We start from the raw sequence: 19303 nt of genomic DNA on the forward strand, positions 1-19303 counted from the left end.
GTTTTAAATGCCCTGGGCCAGTACCCGGAACTAGCTGAACTTTTGCCTAAATAAAAAATGAGTCACGTATTTGAAAAATTCCACTTCCACTGATTTTAACTGATTTCTTAAATATCCGGCGCCTGCTGATTTGTCATCTGTCATAATTTCACAGCCCTACCCCGTCCTCCAGATGGGATTTTTAACTGGAAACAGCAAGTGGCCCTCCCCTGAGGGGGGGCACCTTCCGAGGTAAGGGGTGGCAGGAAGACCCCCCTCTGCCCTGGTTAACACTTAAATGAGAAGCCTCTGATCCTGAATACTTCCTCAATCTCACTGTAATCATCTGAGTCGAAAACTCACCTGTGCCTGCCACAGCCCGAGCGTGTTTCCTGGGATGAAAACACCGGTTACTTTTATGGGGAAAAAAAAAAAAAACAAACCTCCATCACTACAGGAAACATAATGGGGCTGAATGAGTATGATTATCTGCTCTTCCAGAAAATGACGCTTTTCGAGTCTTTTTATAAACCCTTGATTTCCCACGAATCTTACCAGAGGCGGAAGGAGGGAGAGCAAGTGAGGGAGATAAGGCCTCAAAGAGAAAAAAAAAAAAATTTCCAGAAACTCGGGACCCACGAGGAAGAGTTAAGAGACAGCAGTTAAAAGGTTTACCCCAAATCCCCCTTACCTCGGTTAGGTATTTGGAGGCGCCCACTTGAGAAACTAACACCATTCACAGCCCCGGTAGCAATTTACACTGCAAGGCTCCAGGGCTCCAGGGCCTCCCTCTTTTTAATGTAAAACTGAAATAAGGAGTGTCCGGCTACTCCCCACCGCGCCGCTTAAAGCCACAGGGCGGCTCGCGCTCCTCTCCCAGGCTATGGAGATTCCAGGCGCTCAGAACCGCTCCGCCCTGGAGACCTGCGGAGGCCACCGGCTCTCCCCGAGGGCACGTCCCCCAGCCCTGGCTGCCTGCTCCCAGTCCCGAGCCGGCGGAGGGGGCGCCGGGGCAGTGACCCCTACACGGCGGCGCCGCGTCCGCAGCAGGCGAGGCGAGCGGCCCGGAGCCCGGCTGCGCACGGGAGCGCTGCGCGCCGGGTCTGCGAGCCCTCCCCGGTCCCCTCCCTCCCGTGCCCGCGGCCCTCCCCCGCTGCCGAGGCCATCCGCCGCACAGTAGCAAGGTTGTCTCCTCGTCTACTCCCTTCCCTTAAACTCACCAAACCAGATTTTTACTCCCAACACTGGCAACTTCCCGTAAATCTGCACTGAAATTGTATCCTGCTCGCTGAGCCTCGGCTGGCGCAAGGCCAGCGCAACATTCCTGTTGTTTGAGGAGCCGCGGATACCTTAGCCGAAGGTTAAAACAGAGATCGGCCTGGAGGGGCGCGGGCTGGGGGCCTCACCGGGTGGGCTCCTGCCTCCGCTCAGAGAGTCCCATCCGTTTCGGACGTCCAGCACCGGCCCCACGAGCGGCACCTGCTCCACCTGAGGACCTGGGTCCCCGCCCTGCTCGGGGATACCGGGCCGGAGCCAGGCTGGAGGGCTCAGGACCCTGCAGCCGATCGGTGCCACCCACCTCCACGCTCCCACTCGCGAAGACGGCGCCGAAGCAGGTAGGCAGGGTCCCGCGTGCGCCCGCCTCCCCGAGTGTCCTCACCTGGGCCAGAGCATGGCCGGGACAGCGCAGGAAGGAACGTCACGCGGACGCAGCCCTGACCTTTGCCGGGGCCTTCGCCGCGGGGCCTGGGGCCTGGGCGCTGCCGACTCTCCAGTGGCCCGCGTTCGTGCGCCCTGACCTCGAGTTACAGCTGGTTTCTAGAAAGGGAACAAAAAACACTGCATTTAGAAACTGCAGCCCGGCCCTCTCCTAACCTTGCCTGGTCCCCGGGGAGCTGGCTCGCGCCCCCACCGCAGCCCCATCCCGCAGCCCGCGCCCCACCCCCGCCGCCTTACCTGTTTATACAGGCGTGCAGGAGCCTCCCGCGTTTCAGCCGAGCCCCGGGCCGCGGGCTAGGCGCCGAATGGGTCAACGGGAATCCAATTCGGTGACTAAACAAACTAGAAGAGGAAGCAGGCACCACCAGGAACCTGAAACGGAGTTGTGATTTCGGTGCAGTGTCATTCAACTGAAATCAACCGAAAAGAAGCAAGAAAAAAAAAAGTTTCTCAACCGGGCTCCTGTCTAGCGAGGGGTTTGTTCCAGAGTTCGGTGCAGGCTAAGGGAGTTTCACATACAGAGTGCTTGGACCCCACCAGGCCGGGGCGGGGGGGTGGGGGGGTGGGGGGCGTCAGGATTTCTTGTTGTGCTGTTTATTTACTGAGCCGAGAGGAGGGTGACGTCAGAAAGAAGTGGGCTCTGGGGGCAGGGTTTGGCCGGGCTGTTAAGACACCGCTTGGGACACCTGCGGTTTGAATCTCCCTGCTTCAGATACCAGCTCCGGGCTAATGCACACTGAGGGGCAGAGGGGATGATGGCTCAAGGACTTGGGGCCCTGGCCTCACCTTGTGCAGCCCTGGGCAGGTGTGTGAGGAGTAAGCCAGCAAAGCTCTCTGTCACTCCCTTTACCTCTCCAATAAATGAGTAAGACAATGTTTTAAATAAGGTCTAGACCCAGGGCGGCCACTCACCAGCCTTGAGGCCATCAGCGAGTTATTGGACCTTCCCTCTGCTTCTGAAATACCCCAGTGATGAGATGTCTGCAGTCTTGAAGGCAACGGGAAATCAAGTCTGTAAAGGGGTGTCCGACTACGTTTCATTTCTCTTGATAGTGACAAGAGCCCTAGAGACATGTGCTGAGTGTTCCCTGAAGTTCACGGAACAGCAGCAGCCCACCCTGTGCGTGCTTCCTTCTGATCTGGACTCTGACACTTGACCCGCTGTCTTGCCACCCAGTTCAGTGAGAAGCCGGTGCTGGACAGGTAGCGACCACTGTTGTGTAAAAAGCAGTGTGAGCTAGGGGAAGATGTTTAAAATGTCCCTTGAATATTTTTTTAAAGATTTATTTATTTGAAAGAGTTACAGAGAGAGGTCGAGACACAGAGAGGTCTTCCATCTGCTGGTTCACTCCCCAGATGGCCGCAACAGCTGAAACTGCCCCAATCCGAAGCCAGGAACCAGGAGCTTCCTCCGGGTCTCCCACGTGGGTGCAGGGGCCCGAGGACTTGGGCCATCTTCCACTGCTATCCCAGGCCATAGCAGAGAGCTGGATTGGAAGAGGAGCAGCTGAGACTAGAACCGGTGCTTCAGGCCAGGGCTTTAACCCACTGCACCACAGCGCCGGCCTCCACCCTCTTCACGTTTACAGAAAGAAACCATAACCCCATCACATTCACAGTGGAGCGCTCTCACCAGCTGACCCGAGCTGATCCATCCAGCCTTTATTCCTCATCTCACAGATGAGTCCAGAATTTCGTAGAGTGGTGAGGCCAGGTCTAGTCTCCAGGTCTAGTTAGATCTAAACAGCAGCATCTACTACCTTCAGGGAAAAGCATTCCTTAAGACCAGGGAAGGGTTCTGAAACATTGATCCTTTTGGGCTCATGTCTTCTTCTATGGCAACATCGAACCTAGACCATTCCCGGAGTTTCTGAATGTGGATCCGTTCCTGGTCCACGCAGGCCACTGTACACTGTGAACAGCGGGTGGTGAGAGTCCTGTGTTCTCTCGCCACACCAGGCATGCACAAGGCTCCATAGCTGTAAGACAGCCAGAAAACCCAGCTCCGTGTTGGCCAGACTTTGTCTCACTGGCAGGGACCCTCTGAGCTAAGGGGCTCAGGTGGGAACATTCTCTGGCTCACCCATGTTTCCACTTGGGGGCATGTTTTCCCATAGGAAAGCCTGAGGAATGATGACCAGGAATGGTAAGCAGGTGTGGAAGTGTGGAAGGCAGGGCAGCCCTGGAGGAGGCCCTGGACCAGGAAGTCAGCTCCCTGGCCCTTCTGAGCTGCTTACTTGCTCTCAAAGGTGCCTGGCTTTTCTGCTCCTTTCTCAGTTTTACTCACTGGCACCTGTGAAATGGGTATAATTCTTATTCCTAACTACTTCCCACTGCCCAGGGATGTGGTGGAAAGAAAACATCTTTTAAGATGCAGGCTATAGCAAAAGGAATGTTACCATTCATCATTTCTTTTTTGTGGCTGACTTTGATGCCTGGTTTTTGTTTGTTTATTTGTTTGTTATCCTCAGGCAAATTCCATTCTTGGGGGCATTTTTGTCTTCCAGGCCCCTTGCCTTTTGCATTCCTTCTGCCTTGGAGGCAGTGTTCTTGACTACAAAGAACATGGGAAACATTGCTTTCCCCTAGACTTGACTTTGAACTTCAGTGTTACTTCTTAGCTGTGTGAGGCGGACCATACTGCTTCAGGTTCTGCCTTTACAAAATGGTAACATCCACCTCTGTGGATTTCTCTGTGAGTTAAATGAGCGATGAACTCTCAGCACGATTCTTGGCACATAGGAGGTAATCTAGAGCTGCCATTTTCCATTTGTACCTGGAAAAAAACCTACTCCTTGGCTCACAAAGAATTTTCTTTCCCATAATTTACATCTTAGATTAAGTAACACTACCCAAGACACCCTAAAGGAAAACAAGCTTCTGATCTTGGGAGAGAACCACAATATAATAATAAACACTCCCATAGCATTTAGAATGACAGACACGGGGCAAGTTCATGGAAAGAACAGGTGTTTAGCAGTTACCGTACCTGAGTTCCATATCAGAGTATCTGGGCTTGATTCCTGACTCCAGCTTTCTGCCTGTGTAGACCCTGGGAGATGGCAATGATGGCTCAAGTAATCGGGTTCCTGCTACCCACATGGGAGACCTGGATTGTAGTCCTACCTCCTGGCTTCAGTCTCCGCCTAGTGCTGGGGGGCAAACTAATGACTGGAAGCGCTCGCTCTCTCTCTCCCTCTCTCCCTCCCTCTCTATCTCTCTCTCCCTTCTCTCCCTATCACTTACCTTTCAAATAAATACATATTTTTAAAGTAATGAAATAAACTTTAAATTTTCATGGGAAAATTAGAAAGTTTGTTTTGGTACAAAATAATTTTTTAAATCTATCTGTACTTTTTTCATAGTATACATTTTCCACGAACTTTTTGAAGGTTCCTTGTATTATCGCCTTTGATCATCACAACTGTGTGAGGTAAATAGGGGTAATGCCAATTCATTTACAGCGCCGCGTTGCACAGAAGAAACTGATGTTCTCAGCAACTGCTCCAGGTTACTACTAAGTAGCAGAGCTACATTTTCCCCTGCTTTTCACTATTCCATGCTAGTGGAACTGCATCCAGTTTGGGAGCTGATCAGAGAGCTCCAGAATCTTGGTTTGACTCCTCGTTGTGCAGGGGCCAGGAGGCCAGGAGGACCTGGCCAAGGGTTTACACCCTATGCATTGTGGAGGCATGGACACCTACAATGAACCCCACCAAAGATCAGTGTCCCGAGACAAGTGAGGTGTGCTGACCATAGTAAGTGGCCAATTCTGTGAAGAGCAGAGGGCCAGCGAGACCCAGAATTGGGCTGGAAGTCAGCGGGGCCAGGGGCAAGTTCCCCAACTCTGCAGGCCTCAGCTTGCTGCCAGGGACTGGACCCAGCTGTAGGGTCATCGTGAGAATGAAGTGAGATGACACGAATCAACGCACGGCGCTCAACACAGTGCAAGTTTTCAATACTCATCAGTCAGTTTTCTTAAAGATCACAGACCAACTCCAAGCATTCAGTAAAAGGCTATATTCCTTTTCTGCCTCAAAAGCAACCAAAAAAAAAAATTAAAGACCAAGTACGAAAATGGTCCATGTGAGGCCTAAACAGGCTGTGTAGTAAATAAACACACCGAGCGTAGATCAATGCCTGGCAATGCAATGGCTGCGTAATCCGTTTGCTGATGTCACTGTTGGTATTTTCCTATGTGGTGGTGACTTATGGCAGTGCTGAAGTCGTGATAAACAACTGACTTTCACTTGGGGCGCCCTGTGCTTTTTCATTTCCTATGGGAGCTGACCTTTTGGACGTAAATACCGGCAGCATCTTCTCAATGATTTTACTTTCTCCTCCTTCCCCTCATTCCCCCTAACTGGAACTGAAACAGAAGAATTACTGCTAGGTGGAATTTAGCCAGTGACCTGCACCCGAGCTTCCCTCAGAGGCTGGGGACATTTTCCCACCAGAGATTACTCAGAAAACAAGCCCTGTTTTAATCCAGAACATGCATCTTGACCCAGACAAACCCCTCAGCGCCACGGCTTCTACAGCCTCTCCTTTGTCCATATGGTGGCCGTATCCGTGTGAGCCTATTCTAAAAAACTTTTCATTTTCAATTTTCATATTAAATCTCCACTGGATCTAATATGTGCAAATTTAAGACACATTATTCCAGGGCACTGTAATGCAAAGGATTAAGCCCAGCGGCCAGCCCAGAAGGCAGCCATCCGCCTCTGGGATGAGGCAGGCCATTCAGAAGTCTATTAGAAGGGAGTCTGGGTTTGTGGTTTCCATGCCACACCATAGGAGGGCCCCTAACTGAATTTTAAAAATGCACTGAGTTCACAGAAAAGGGAATTAAGTATAGCAGGGGTTCACTCCAAACATTAATCTCAGGAGCCAAATCCTTCATTTTGAGAGAGGCCTTCCATGCAAGGAGTCCCTTGACCTGCCTCCTTGCACACACAGCGCTGCCAAAGTCTGCCCCGTGGAGATGGAGGGAGTGCTAATGTAAATTATAGGCCCTTAAAGGCCCACTCAAGACCAAGACCTGGTTTTGTTATGGCAACAGAAGCTGTTAATTCCTCTGTATCCCTTTAAGGCCTTTTCCCCACCAGAGGAGATCTGCAGACTTTATTTCATAACCAAAAGCAGCCTCACGTTAGAAGCGTGATCATTCGGCAGTAACTTATCAGGAACGACTGCCGACATAAAGTCGCTACTATGCACGAGGATCTGCCAGATGCCGTGCCATACACTTCACAGGTGTTAACCATCTAATCCTCACACCCGCCCCGTGAGACAGAAACTGCTGTCACACCCATTGTACAGATGGAGAGCCCAACACACAGAGCAGGGCACTGACACTGCTGAGGTCCCACAGGCACAGCCTGGCTGAGCAGGGTTTCATCCGGGCAGTGCAGGTCCAGAGCCTGTGACCCCAGCGCCTCGTGAAGACGTCAAGTATGTCTGGGTTTGTTTCGCATTCCCGTGTGTTTCAGTTGTGAGACTGCAAGTGTCAAGAACAGTGCCTAGCACACAGTGGAGAGTGAGCGTCTACTGAAGGAATACGTGAATGTGGATCTACGTGGAAAAGACCTCCCTCAACATTTAGGCTATGATATCTATATATTTTTAAAGATTTTATTTTTATGTATTTGAGAGGTAGAGTTAGAAAGAGAGGGAGAGACAGAGAGGAAGGTCTTCCATCCGCTGGTTCACTCCCCAAATGGCCACAAAGGCCAGACCTGGGCGATCCGAAGCCAGGAGCCAGGAGCCGCCTCTGGGTCTCCCATGCTGCTGCAGAAACCCAAGCACCTGGACCATCCTCCACCGCTTTCCCAGGCCATAGCAGAGATCTTGATTGGAAGAAGGGCAGCCAGGACACAAATTAGTGCCCATATGGGATGCCTGCACCACAGGCAGGGGTTTAGTCTATAATGCCTTGCCCCATGATACCAATATTTAAAGGTGTGATTAAAGGAGCTAAGATATAGTTCATCTAGGATCTGAGGTTTTGAGTCACAGTTGAGGATGAATAACAGTATATTTTTTTAATAACAAGATGAAGAGGACCGGTACTATGTCATAGTGGGCTAAGTCTCTGCCTGCAGCGCCAGCATCCCATATGGGTGCCGCTTTGTGTCCCGGTTGCCCCTCTTCTGATTGATCTCCCTGCTGATGGCCTGGGAAAGCAGTGGAATATGGCCCAGGTGCTTGGAGACCCTGCACCCATGTGGGAGACCCTGAAGAATCTCCTGACTTTGGATCGGCCTAGCTGTGTCCATTGTGGCCATTTGGGGAGTGAACCAGCGGATGGAAAACTTTTCTGTGCCTTCTGTCTGCAATTCTACCTCTCAAAATAAATAAATTACAGATTAAAAAAAACCATACTATAGTGGTTATTTTATAGGAAAGAAAGAATTGCAAGTGTGGTCAGAATTATTAATCATAAAAGCCGCAAAAAATAATTCCAACATTCTTACCTCTGCTTCAGAAGTTTTCTGACCCTGAGTGCCCTTGTACCCACCATCCATCCATCCATGCATGCATCCATGCATCTACCCATCCATGCATGCATCCACAGTCCACGCATGGTGTTTAAGAACGCAAGATGCCCAAGTGTGAATCCTGTCTCTGCTACTGTTTGTGAGCAAACAGCTTACTCACGCTGGGCCCATAGATTCCCGATCACTACTCACCTCAGTAAGTGCGTTGTGAAGAGTCTGCGCAGGTCCTACAAGCAGGATGCCTGGAACAGCACCAGGCCATTTTAAACACTCTCCGAGTATTTACTCTTGGGAGTATTCATTCACCCTCCCATTCATTGTTTTATCCAACAGACACTGATCAAGCACAGACTATGGATAGGAATCTGGGCCTCATGCTGGAGATAGAAAAATGGATGAAATCTAACTCCTGTCCTCCAGGACTCCCATTCTCCAGAGAAAGGCAAGCAACTAGCCAATGGCCATACAGTACATAAGCCCCGGATGCTGTGGCAGTGCCCTAGTATTCTAACTGTAGGGCTGGTCTGGGGAAGCTGATGTCAGAGCTGAGAGGCTGGACACTTGCCTGGGAGTTGGCCACGTGAAGAAGAGGTGGGTGACAATCACCAAGGAACAAGAGAGATGCTAAGTGCAGGAGTGTAAAGGCAAAGTGTCCCCTGTGGCTGGAGGGTTGCATGGTGGTGGTGAGAGATGAAACTGAGACACTGATGGAGGTCACTTGATGAGGAAAATTGTCATGATGGGAAGTTCAGATGGGTTTTAAGTGGGCAGTGCTGAGATCAGATCGGCACACCTGCTGCAGTCCAGGGTGGTAGCAAAGAAGACAGAGAGGAGAGGACTCAATGTACATTGAAGAGGGGAGAGTCCTGGGGGTAGAGGGACTACCAATGGGAGGGTGAATGCATTACAGGGGTGACACAACAGACATGGAAGATGTGCAGTAGAAATAACCTTTCATTCTGTAAATATTTATTGAGCACTTCATTATGCCAGTCACCGTTCTAGACCTTGGGAAAACAGCAGTGAACAAAGAGGCACAAATTCTGCTTCATTGAGGTCATTTATGGTGGGAGGAGACAGACAAAAAACATAAAGTAAACATGGGGGCCAGTGTTGTGGCATAGCAGGTTAGGCCCCCGCCTTTTTTTTTTTTTTTTAAGCAAACTATAGGGGCCAGCATTGTGGTATAGCAGGTAAAGCTGCCATGTGCAACATAAGGATTCCATATGGGCACCTGTTCAAGGGCTGTCTGGTCCACTTCTTGTCCAGCTCCCTGCTAATGGCCTGGAAAAAGCAGCAGCAGATGGTTTAAGTGCTTGAGCCGCTGTGATCCACGTGGGAGATCCAGATGAAGCTCCTGGCTCCTGGCTTCTGCCTGGCCCAGTCCTGGCCATTGTGGCCACCTGGGGAATGAACCAGAGGATAAAAGATCTTTCTTTCTCTCTCTCTCTCTCTCTCTCTCTCTCTCTCTCTCTCAACTCTGACTTTCAAATAAATAAGTCTTTTGGCCGGCGCCGCAGCTCACTAGGCTAATCCTCCACTTTGCGGCGCCAGCACACCGGGTTCTAGTCCTGGTTGGGGCACCGGATTCTGTCCCGGTTGCCCCTCTTCCAGGCCAGCTCTCTGCTGTGGCCAGGGAGTGCAGTGGAGGATGGCCCAGGTGCTTGGGCCCTGCACCCCATGGGAGACCAGGATCCTGCCATTGGATCAGCACGGTGCGCTGGCCTCAGTGCGCCGGCCGCGGCGGCCACTGGAGGGTGAACCAACGGCAAAAGGAAGACCTTTCTCTCTGTCTCTCTCTCTCACTGTCCACTCTGCTTGTCAAAAAAATAAATAAATAAATAAAATGTCTTTAAAAAATCAATAAAGTGAAATATAAAGCATGCTTGAGACGAGAAATACTAAGAAGAAAAATGGAGCATGAAAAAGAAGAGAAAAATAAGAAAGAAAAATACAGCTGGAGCAGGTGACAGTGTTTCCAGGGTAGTCAGGGAAGGTGACATTGAGAGGGAGTGGATACAGTTAGGGAACAAGCAGTGCAGACACCCAGAGGAAGTGCATCCAGGCAGAGCGAGCGTGTGACTCGCACATTCAAGAACAGCTGGAAGGTTGATGGACTTGGATTAGAGGCGTGGAGAAAAAAGGATGAAGTGAGGTAGGAAGATAATGGGGCAGATGGTGTACGACCTGGTACGGCTCAAAGGTCATCGTCAGGACTTTGGCTTTGCTCTGATGGCTTGCAGAGTGGGAGACTGCGTAGAAGACTGAGTGGTCTGATGTGACGTTTAACAAGGTCGCTTGTGGTGCAGCCTTACTGCATGCTGCAGGGGCTCAGAGCAGCAGCAGACAGACCAGCTAGGAGGTCATGGCAGCAACACTTGAATACAACCTTGAACTCTTACATGGGATTGTCTAGGGGACACTTACCCAGATAGGCTTACTGAGCAGCTCATTGGGTGCTCTGGGCAGGCAGGATGGTATCCCACCCAAGGGCAAGGAAGGCTTTAATGTCTTGGCAGCAAATTGGTAGGGCTTGAAGTCATGAGATCACCCAGAGGTTGTGGGAAGCAGAGAAGAGAACTGGAGACAGGAACTCTGTCTTGGCAAAGGGAGAAGAACCCACGGAGAAGGCTAAGAAGGAAGTGGTGGTCCAGGCAAGAACTGGGTTCAAGAAGGAAGGCATGTTCACCATACCAAGTGGGGCAAAGGATTAAGAACCATGGGGAGTCTACCATTTTGTTTAGCAGTGGTAGATAACGGGTGCCTTTGACAAGGGTGATCTCAGTGGAGTAATAAGGCAGTGGATGGGTGGTGAAGGAGTGAAGATACAGAGTATAGAACCCACCCCCCTCAACAGTAGACTATGACACAAAGAACAGGGGTAGAATACTAGCCAGAGGATCAAGGCAGAGCTTGCTTTCTGACACAAGAAACACCTTAGCATATTTATAAGCTAAAGAGGAAAGCCAGGCCGGGGGCTGGCATTGTGGCCCAGCATCCCATATTGCCAAGTGCCAGTTCTGGTCCTGGCTGCTCCACTTCTGGTCCAGCTCCCTGCCAATGTGCCTGAGAAGGCAGCCGAAGATGACCCGATGACCTAGGCCCCTGCCACCCATATGGGAGACCAGGATGGAGTTCCTGGCTCCTGGCTTTAGCCTGGCCTGGTCCTGGCTGTTGTGGCCATTTGGGGAGTGAACCAGTAAATAAATAAATCTTTTTTGAAAATGAAGTGAGGAATTCTAGTCAGGAAAACCACACAACAGACGATGAGAGGATGGAGGGTGGAGTTAGTTAGGAAGTGTTGGAACCAGCGAGACTGACTCTCAGGGGTGTGGTGGAGTGGCAGGATCTGCGGGTGGCACGGTGGCTTGGAGCCCCAAGATTAAGAGCTTGGAAGGGGAAATGGGTCTTACTCTTATGAGTGACAAGATTTTGAGCATGAAGTGACAGGATCAAGGGTGCATTTCAGGAACAAACACAACACAGAGAAGAGACTGAAGAGGGAAGAACTGGGAGCAGAGGGACTGGCAATGAGGGAATCTCCAGGGTTCAGGCGATAGATGGCAAGTCCTAGGGTAGTGGCTGCTCTAGAGATGTTGAGGGCCAGCGCCATGGCACAGTGGGTAGGACTGCCACCTGAAGTGCTGGCATCCCATGAGGGTGCCGGTTCGAGTCCTGGCTGCTCCACTTCCAATCCTGCTCTCTGCTGTGGCCTGGGAGGGCAGTAGAGAATGGCCCAAGTCCTTGGGCCCCTGCACTCACGTGGGAGATCCAGAAGAAGCTCCAGGCTCCTGGCTTCAGATCAGCCCAGCTCTGGCCATTGCAGCCATCTGGGGAGTGAACCAGCAGATGGAAGACCTCTCTTTCTTTCTCTTTCAGCCTCTCCTTCTCTCTATGTGTGACTCTGTCAAATAAATAAATAAATCTTTAAAGAATAGAGATGTTGAATGGGGTAGATATTGTGTATGATCTAATTTCACTTACCCCTCAGTGTGCCTTCCTGTACTGAGAGGCTGGAAAGTTTTTTAAAAACTACATTTCCCAGATTCCCTTGTAGTTAAATTTCCAAGTATCATGTGAGTTCTGATCAACAGACCTATTTGTGCAAGATTTGGAAGGGTAAAGTAAAAACTGGTCAGATTCCCGGATGCTTCTGCTGCTTCTTCCATCAAGCACAGTCAGAAACACACAGAGCGGTCCTGGGACCTGCACAGCCATGGTGTTTTTCTGATCCTTCAATTGCAATGCAAGTGGCCTGTCCCTGGAGGCAGGAGTTCCAGGGGTGCTTGACCGACGTCCACCTTCCTGGCTGGGGCAGAGCAGCAGCTACCCCCTGGCAGGCCAGTTCTGCAGCTCTGCTACAGATATCACCCCCAAGGTCCTCACTACAAATGGAAATCTACTGCTGTGATCTCTAGGGACTGCACTTGAACCCTGCCTGATACAGCGACTGAAGAGAAATGAGACAAGTCAATGACCAGTTGAACGTGATAAGGGAGAGAGAGGAGGCAATGACTTCCTGCGGCCATCCGTCAAATTAGCAGCAAGGTGGAGATTTGCAGGTAGGGGAGGAGGCCCTTGTGAGTTGGTCAAAACAGATTCTCCACAGTGTCCAGCCAAGAGGCAGGCAGTTGACACCAGGCAGTTACCAAGAGGAGAGCAGACGAGAGTCAGTTCCAGAAGCCAAGTGGCATTTCCACTGCGGTGCATCACTGACCCAGGGTCCACGTCCAGCTGTTAAATGTGCAGTCATGAAATAGCCATGGTGGACCTATCTGTCCCAAGGGACATTTCCCTCCTCATGTCCCCGTTTTCAGAAAGTGTCTTCCTGATCGTATCTCATTTCTAAGCTTTAGTAAAACCCATGCCTTTTTTTTTTTGTTTGTTTTTTTGTTTTTTTCTTTTTTTCTTTTTCAAAGGTGAGAACCAGAACAGACTACCAGATCTTTTTTTCAGGGCATGACTGACACAGTATTGCTCAAACAAAATTACAGTCCCACCTCAACTGGTTACTCTGGCAATGACAACTGTCCATGTGCCAATGACTCACATCATCCCTCCACTCAAAAATATTGAGTGTATCATTACGGTTTCTTGCAACAAAAGTGGACAAATCCAAAGATTTTCTTTCTCTCTATTCTTCCTTTTATCACCAGCACAATGAGCACAGGGACCACGTTTCCACAGCACAGCAGTGGGAAGGCCCCAGTCCTTTGAGCTCTCTGGCCAACTAACAGCCTGACACCGTAAACCCGAGGTGGGAATGTGTCTGTTCTGTTTTCACAATAAAACTCAGTGATTTGCAGAACTGCCATTATGTGTGTGTCCAAGTCTTAGTGGACATACAGATAGGAAGCAGGAGGTAGAAGGGCAAGCACTGGGAATCTGTGATGAATACCGATGCCTATTTTGTTAGAAAAAGGCCCTTGGGAAGGCTCCAGATGCATCTGAACATGCCCTTGATGTAGCATTGGTAACAGCTGGTTACAGTTAGTTCAGTGCAAACATCTGCTCAGCTGGGTTGATAAACACCCTTGTGGAGAGGCAGAAATGGTCTTGGGCTGTGTTTCCCCAGCACACGCAGAGGTCCACAAGCTAGGCACTCAAGGAATACTGGATGAATGATTGAAGCAAGTCTCTCAACTGGAGATCAAGGGACATGTTTTGGTCCTGGCTTGGCCTCAATTTTCTAGGAAATGAGTTTCCAGAACATAAATTCTATTACTTTTAGGAGCAGCGTCTTACCTGTAAACACTTTTCGGATCCTAATGAGAAAACAACTTCCTATCCTACTATAAAAATATCAAGAATCTCTTTTCCTAAAATTTTTGAAGTATCATTGTTGAATGAATTCAGTCTGGCTGTGAGCATACAGGGGGATGGATTGAATGACCTCTAAGACATTCTTTATAGGACTCTGTAGTAGTGGGGCCCTACTAACTCTCTCTGCTTGGAGGTCTGTGTCAGAATCGCTGGGGATGGAACCTCATTCCAGAAGTGATCTGGGTGACTGAGTTGCTGCCATTGGCCTCTTGTTTACCATCAGGACATGCCCCCTTTCCCTGGGGATTTTCTGCAGAGGTCACCCAGCCACTTCAGAAAACGGTCCTGTTGAATGACAGTGCTGGCCTCTGTCTCTGGTTGGTAATCACAAGCAACTGCTGAACAACTAGGCAGAAAGAGGGAGTTGAGACACTTAGTTGGCCAAGGCCAGAGGGAAAGTCCAGCTCCTATGAAGTGATCAGGACGGCAGCAAAGTGTCTCCCATGGAACCGATCACTGGGCACAGTTCCACTGAGGCCACGCTGGAGCAGCCTGGGGGAAGGACATGTCATCTGTGAACCCCACAGGCTCACAGGGAAGGAATTCCAAAAGGATTCAGGCCATCCTGTCACCAACCCCTTTCTGATCCACTTCCAAAATTCACATGTAAACAGAACTTAGTGCCCTTTTGGATCAATGATAATCCTGCTATAAACACAGTAAACAGCACTGGGCAGAGCTGTGTGTATAAACCAACTAATCATCCATCACCAAGTCCCTGTCCTGGGCTGTGTAATCCCTGAGCTGGTGAATGAAATCATAATCCCTATATTGATGGTCAGTTGGGTAAGCATGGACAGGCACAATTATTATTAGAATAATATAAGAGCCCCGCCTCTTTAACAGATTTATTTATTTGAAAGGTATAGAGTTAACAGAGGGAGACACACACACACAGGGCCATTTTCTATTTTCCCGAGCACATTAGCCAGGAGCTGGGTTGGAAGTGGAGCAGCCACAACTTGAACCTACACCCACATGGGATGCTGGCGTCGCAGGCAGCAGCTTTGCTTGCTGTGCCACCGTGCTGGCCCTTGCAAGGGCCCTGCTTGACTGAGAGTACAGATGAAGGAACAATTCACTCATGTCCACGTAAGTGCTACTGATTGGTCTACCCATTATATTGCCAGGGCCTGTGGCTCTGTGTCACTCAGCCATGTGGTTGCATGGCACTTGTTTCATCTGAGCCGAGCATTCCAATGCCTACCCATCCCCAGTCAAAAAAAGATTCTAGGGCCAGCGCTGTGGCGCAGCGGGGTTAACACCCTGGCCTGAAGCGCCAGCATCCTATATGGGCACCGGTTCAAGTCCCGGCTGCTCCACTTCTGATCCAGCTCTCTGCTATGGCCTGGGAAAGCAGTAGAAGATGGTCCAAGTCCTTGGGCCCTTGCACCCACGTGGGAGACCCAGAAGAAGCTCCTGGCTCCTGGCTTTAGATCGGCTCAGCTCTGGCCGTTGCAGACAATTGAGGAGTGAATCATCAGATGGAAGACCTCTCTCTCTCTGTCTCTCCTCTCTCTATGGAACTCTGACTTTCAAATAAAAAAGGGGAGGGGAGAGGGAGGGAGGGAAGATTCTAGGGCTGGCATTGTGAGTTGGGCTGCTACTGGAGATGCCAGCATCCCATATGAGTACTGGTTCAATTCCTGGCTGCTCCACCTCAGACCCCTCCTTGCTAATGGCCTGGGAAGGCAGGAGATGGCCCAAGTACTCCCAGGTGGGAGACTCAGATGGAGTTCCAGTCTCCTGGCTTCAGCCTGGCCCAGTCCTGGGTGTTGCGACCATTTGGGGAGTGAACTAGCAGATGGAAGACCTCTCTCTCTCTCTCTGTCTTTCTCTAACTTCACCTTTCAAATAAATGAACTAAATCTTAAGAAAAGAAGAAAGGGAAGGGAGGGAAGGGGAGGGGAGGCGAAGAGCCAGCTCCTTAACAATGTACACAGTTTGGCTTCCACTTTTACCTCTTTCCACTTCCAGGATGAGCTACAATTTACTGTGCACTTATCACATCTGTGTGCCTTTGGTCCTCTGTAGCAGATGCATTTGCCCGGACAAGGTAAAAGCTGCTTCAAATACCTATGACTCTTTCTGTGGCTTTCCACTGACTGCGGGGGCACCCCCAGCAGAGCAAGCCAGAAGCAACTTCCCCCTCCAGCACCCTTGCCCTCCCGCGGAGAAGACACTGAGCCACATTCTACACTGACCCCTGAGGGGCCAGGGCTTGGCCTCCAATCCCCCACGAAGGCCAGTGTCTGGTTGGCACACCCTCCTTCCATTCCCACTCCCCTACTTCTGTTTGGGGCCATCTCCCAGATGAAGATTGTGCCCAAGTCCTTATCTCTGGGCCTACTTCTGAAGGAATTCAAACCAGCCTGTTTTGTCTCCCCAACTTTAGGCCTTACAACACTTGTCTGCAGAGAGCTTCGTTCTGGAAGGCTCTGCCGTGACCACCTGTGTGACGTCATCTCCCATCCACCACGTCCCGCCCTCTGCAGTGGGAGGCATCTTTGGTCTGAGATCGCTGGGCCTTCACACAGACCTCTACCGCCACACCAGTCTCCCGCATCACAGCTCTGTGTGGGTGTACCTGACCTTGTTCGCGAGGAACAATGGCTTATTTTTATAAATCAAAGCCCTCGCAGGCTGCCTGTGCAGAGGAGATGCCCAGTAAATATTTGCTGAATGAAGAAATGTCCCTTTGGTCATGATTTCCTGCCTATCATTTCTGTGTCCACAGTAAGAAGTTGGATGTCATTTTCCTGACCCAGCAGCTCTGGGCCAAGGGGAATTCTCATTGTATCTAGAGAAGGCATTTGGAAACCTCTCCTTGCCCCTCCCACTGGGCTGATTCTGATTGTGATCTGAGTGCAAAGAGGGGCCCCCTTGTCTCGCAGGGCAAGGCTCCAGATGGACTCGCCAGGGCCTCTAGGAATCCAGGGAGTAAATTCCAAGGGTTCGAGATTGAGTGGGGCCCCAGGGCTGGTGCAAACCCAACTAACTGGCCACATGAAAATCAGTGCAGATAAGCCCGGAGGCATCTCAGAGATGCCATCAGTACTTAACCACTCTGCTATCTTGGTAGTTTTTAATCACAGGGTGACAGCAGAAACCAGCTCTGAGAGTCAACCCAGGACTGCATAAATAGCCCCAAATGAGCTGTAATCCCATGGGGGAATCCAGAGCTGTGGATTCAATGGGAAGGCTGGTTTGAATGACTTTCAGGGCTTTGCCTGCAGTGCTACTTGAACATTTCACTGCCAAGGAAGATCTAATCCCCCGTGAGGAGCTGGGGCTAGAAGGAATTGAAGGGGCAGGCCGAGTCCCCGCAATGTTAGACTTCAAACAAACAAACAGAAACCAAGCCCAGAGTCCTGAAAAGGAAAGTTAGTCTTCCCTGCTGGGTAGAAATGGAAATGAACCCAACAGCCTGAAGCATAAGAAACGGGGAGCTGGCACTGGAACATGAACTCGTGTTCAACCACGTTCCCAATGGGTGGGAAGGAGCAAAGAGTCAGGAGGGCTTGAAGAGGGGTCAGCTCACGAAAGAGGGGCAGAAAACGGGGTGGCATTAGCTTTTAGTAAGGGCAGCCTAGTGGGGGGCCGCTCACGCTCATTTCCCATGTCAGCCCCTTGAGCTAGCCTAGCTATTATTCAACAGAGGGCAAAGAGAAGCTCATGCAGGCTCAATGACTGGCCCGAGATCTAGCCAGGAAGGAAACCTACGTCGAAAATGACACGAAGAGTCTGAAAATATTTCATGCACAGTTCAGAACACAAGATGACCAATGCTGTTCGATTTGTCAGGTATTTAAAATAGTCAGGACTCGTCGTGACTCGACACTGAATGCGCCTCTGTAAGCTCCCTGTGTTGTTGGGTAGGTACTGTCACTGTGGGAGAAAGAAGGGGACAGGGGTCTTTTAGAGGACTGCATTTAAAGAAGCCTAACTTTTGGCAGTTCTCCAAATTTGGATTTAGCAGGGTGTTTGGCTGAAAAAGGAAGAAGGAACGCAAAGCAAGAGGGAAAGATAAGTTAAGAAACAAGGGTGGGGAGCCTGGGATTTAGCTGTTCCACTTCCTAATGTTGGTTAGGACCAAAGAAACCCACTCAAATGCCTAGGGATCGGCAGGCACTGCCCTACTTTCCATGCAGTGCGAAGCAGGAAGGCTTAGGTTTGTCACGAGAAAGCCTGCTGTTACCGCCCAAAGACCAGAACAAAAAAATTGGGAGGAGACTCCCAACGTGAAAGCTGTGATTTGCAAAGAAGCATTGCTAGTCTCATGACTGGTGTGTCTCAAGTGTCACAATTGTGTAACTACTGATATTCAAAATGAACCTTGACTCCATCACCTAGGATTATGAAGATAATGCAGGGTGGTTTTAGGAAAAGGGTACAGGAAGGATAATGCTCACTGAGAGCAGGGAAGAAAGAAACCAGGACCGGAATAGCATATGTGGATATTAGTTTTGGCTCTTCCACTAGCTTTGCCTCCACCAGTTTGCACTTCTGCACTAACTTTGCCTCCTGTTTTCTCCTCGGTGTCACAAGGGAGCTGTGCTAGACACCATGGAAGCGAACTCCCAGCTCCAGAGACTTTGGGAGGCCAAGAGGTAGGCAATGGAATGTGATTTCAAGCTGTTGGGTTAAAAAGATAGTGAGTCAGAAACCAATCCAAGAACTGTATTGCTATGCATTTCAAACTCTCTAATTTGGCTTCTACTAAGTGAAAGAGAAAGAAGAAGACGAAACTTTCAGGAGGGAAACAGAAATAAGGAAAATCACAAATACTCAAACAGGTTTTTAAAAACAGCAAATATCTGGGCAGGCATTTGGAAAAGTGGTTAATATGCTGGTTAGGATGCGCCATCCCACGTCAGAGTGTCTGGGTCCAATCCCTGGCGCTGGCTGCCTCCAGCTTCCTGCTAATGTAGACCCTGGGAGACAGCTGTGACAGCTCAAGTGGCTGTGCTCCTGCTACCGTGCACGTGGGAGACCTGGATTGAGTTCCAGCTCGGGGCTGTGGGCCCCAGGCATTGCAGCCATCTGCGGAATGAATCAGCCTGATGGCCATGCTCTGTCATTCAAATAAAAAAGCAAAGAGTTCAAACAACAACAGCAAATAATATCCTTTTAACAAGCTAAACATCAAAGCTAGGCATTTTGAGTTTACCGAAAGAGCTCTTTCGCTTGGCAGTGTTGTGCTGTGGAAAGAATACAGGCAAGTTCTGAATCCAAAGGAGATGTGTGTGAATCACAGCTTCATCACCGTGCGAGAAACAACC

The 19303-nt window shown here is 50.1% G+C and overlaps 1 protein-coding gene and 1 long non-coding RNA gene across 10 annotated transcripts in view; one reads left to right on the plus strand and one right to left on the minus strand.

Annotated features, from left to right (window-relative positions):
- The window catches only part of RBM47 (RNA binding motif protein 47), a 206378-nt gene that overhangs the window by 166993 nt on the left and 20082 nt on the right, over nucleotides 1–19303 (minus strand). The window contains exons 2-3 of one of the 6 annotated variants that reach the window (XM_051830835.2): nucleotides 1936–2070; nucleotides 1640–1797 (exon numbers count right to left, since the gene is read on the minus strand). The gene's annotated coding sequence lies outside the window, so the exon portion shown is untranslated. Of the gene's footprint in view, nucleotides 1–342; nucleotides 362–670; nucleotides 810–1385; nucleotides 1520–1558; nucleotides 1580–1639; nucleotides 1855–1935; nucleotides 2071–19303 lie in introns of those variants that run through there. The other 5 variants (XM_070068133.1, XM_051830860.2, XM_051830850.2 and 2 more) reach the window with 5 other exon arrangements.
- The window catches only part of LOC103352485 (uncharacterized), a 32456-nt gene continuing 14609 nt past the window's right edge, over nucleotides 1457–19303 (plus strand). For 3 of the 4 annotated variants that reach the window (XR_011386216.1, XR_011386215.1, XR_011386217.1), the window contains exons 1-4: nucleotides 1458–1595; nucleotides 12617–12760; nucleotides 15999–16077; nucleotides 16417–18631. This is a non-coding gene — a long non-coding RNA (uncharacterized lncRNA). Of the gene's footprint in view, nucleotides 1596–12616; nucleotides 12761–15998; nucleotides 16078–16416; nucleotides 18632–19303 lie in introns of all 4 variants that reach the window. The other variant, XR_011386218.1, reaches the window with a different exon arrangement.

The sequence above is a fragment of the Oryctolagus cuniculus genome, chromosome 2 (assembly GCF_964237555.1).
Source record: "Oryctolagus cuniculus chromosome 2, mOryCun1.1, whole genome shotgun sequence".
NCBI lineage: Eukaryota > Metazoa > Chordata > Mammalia > Lagomorpha > Leporidae > Oryctolagus > Oryctolagus cuniculus.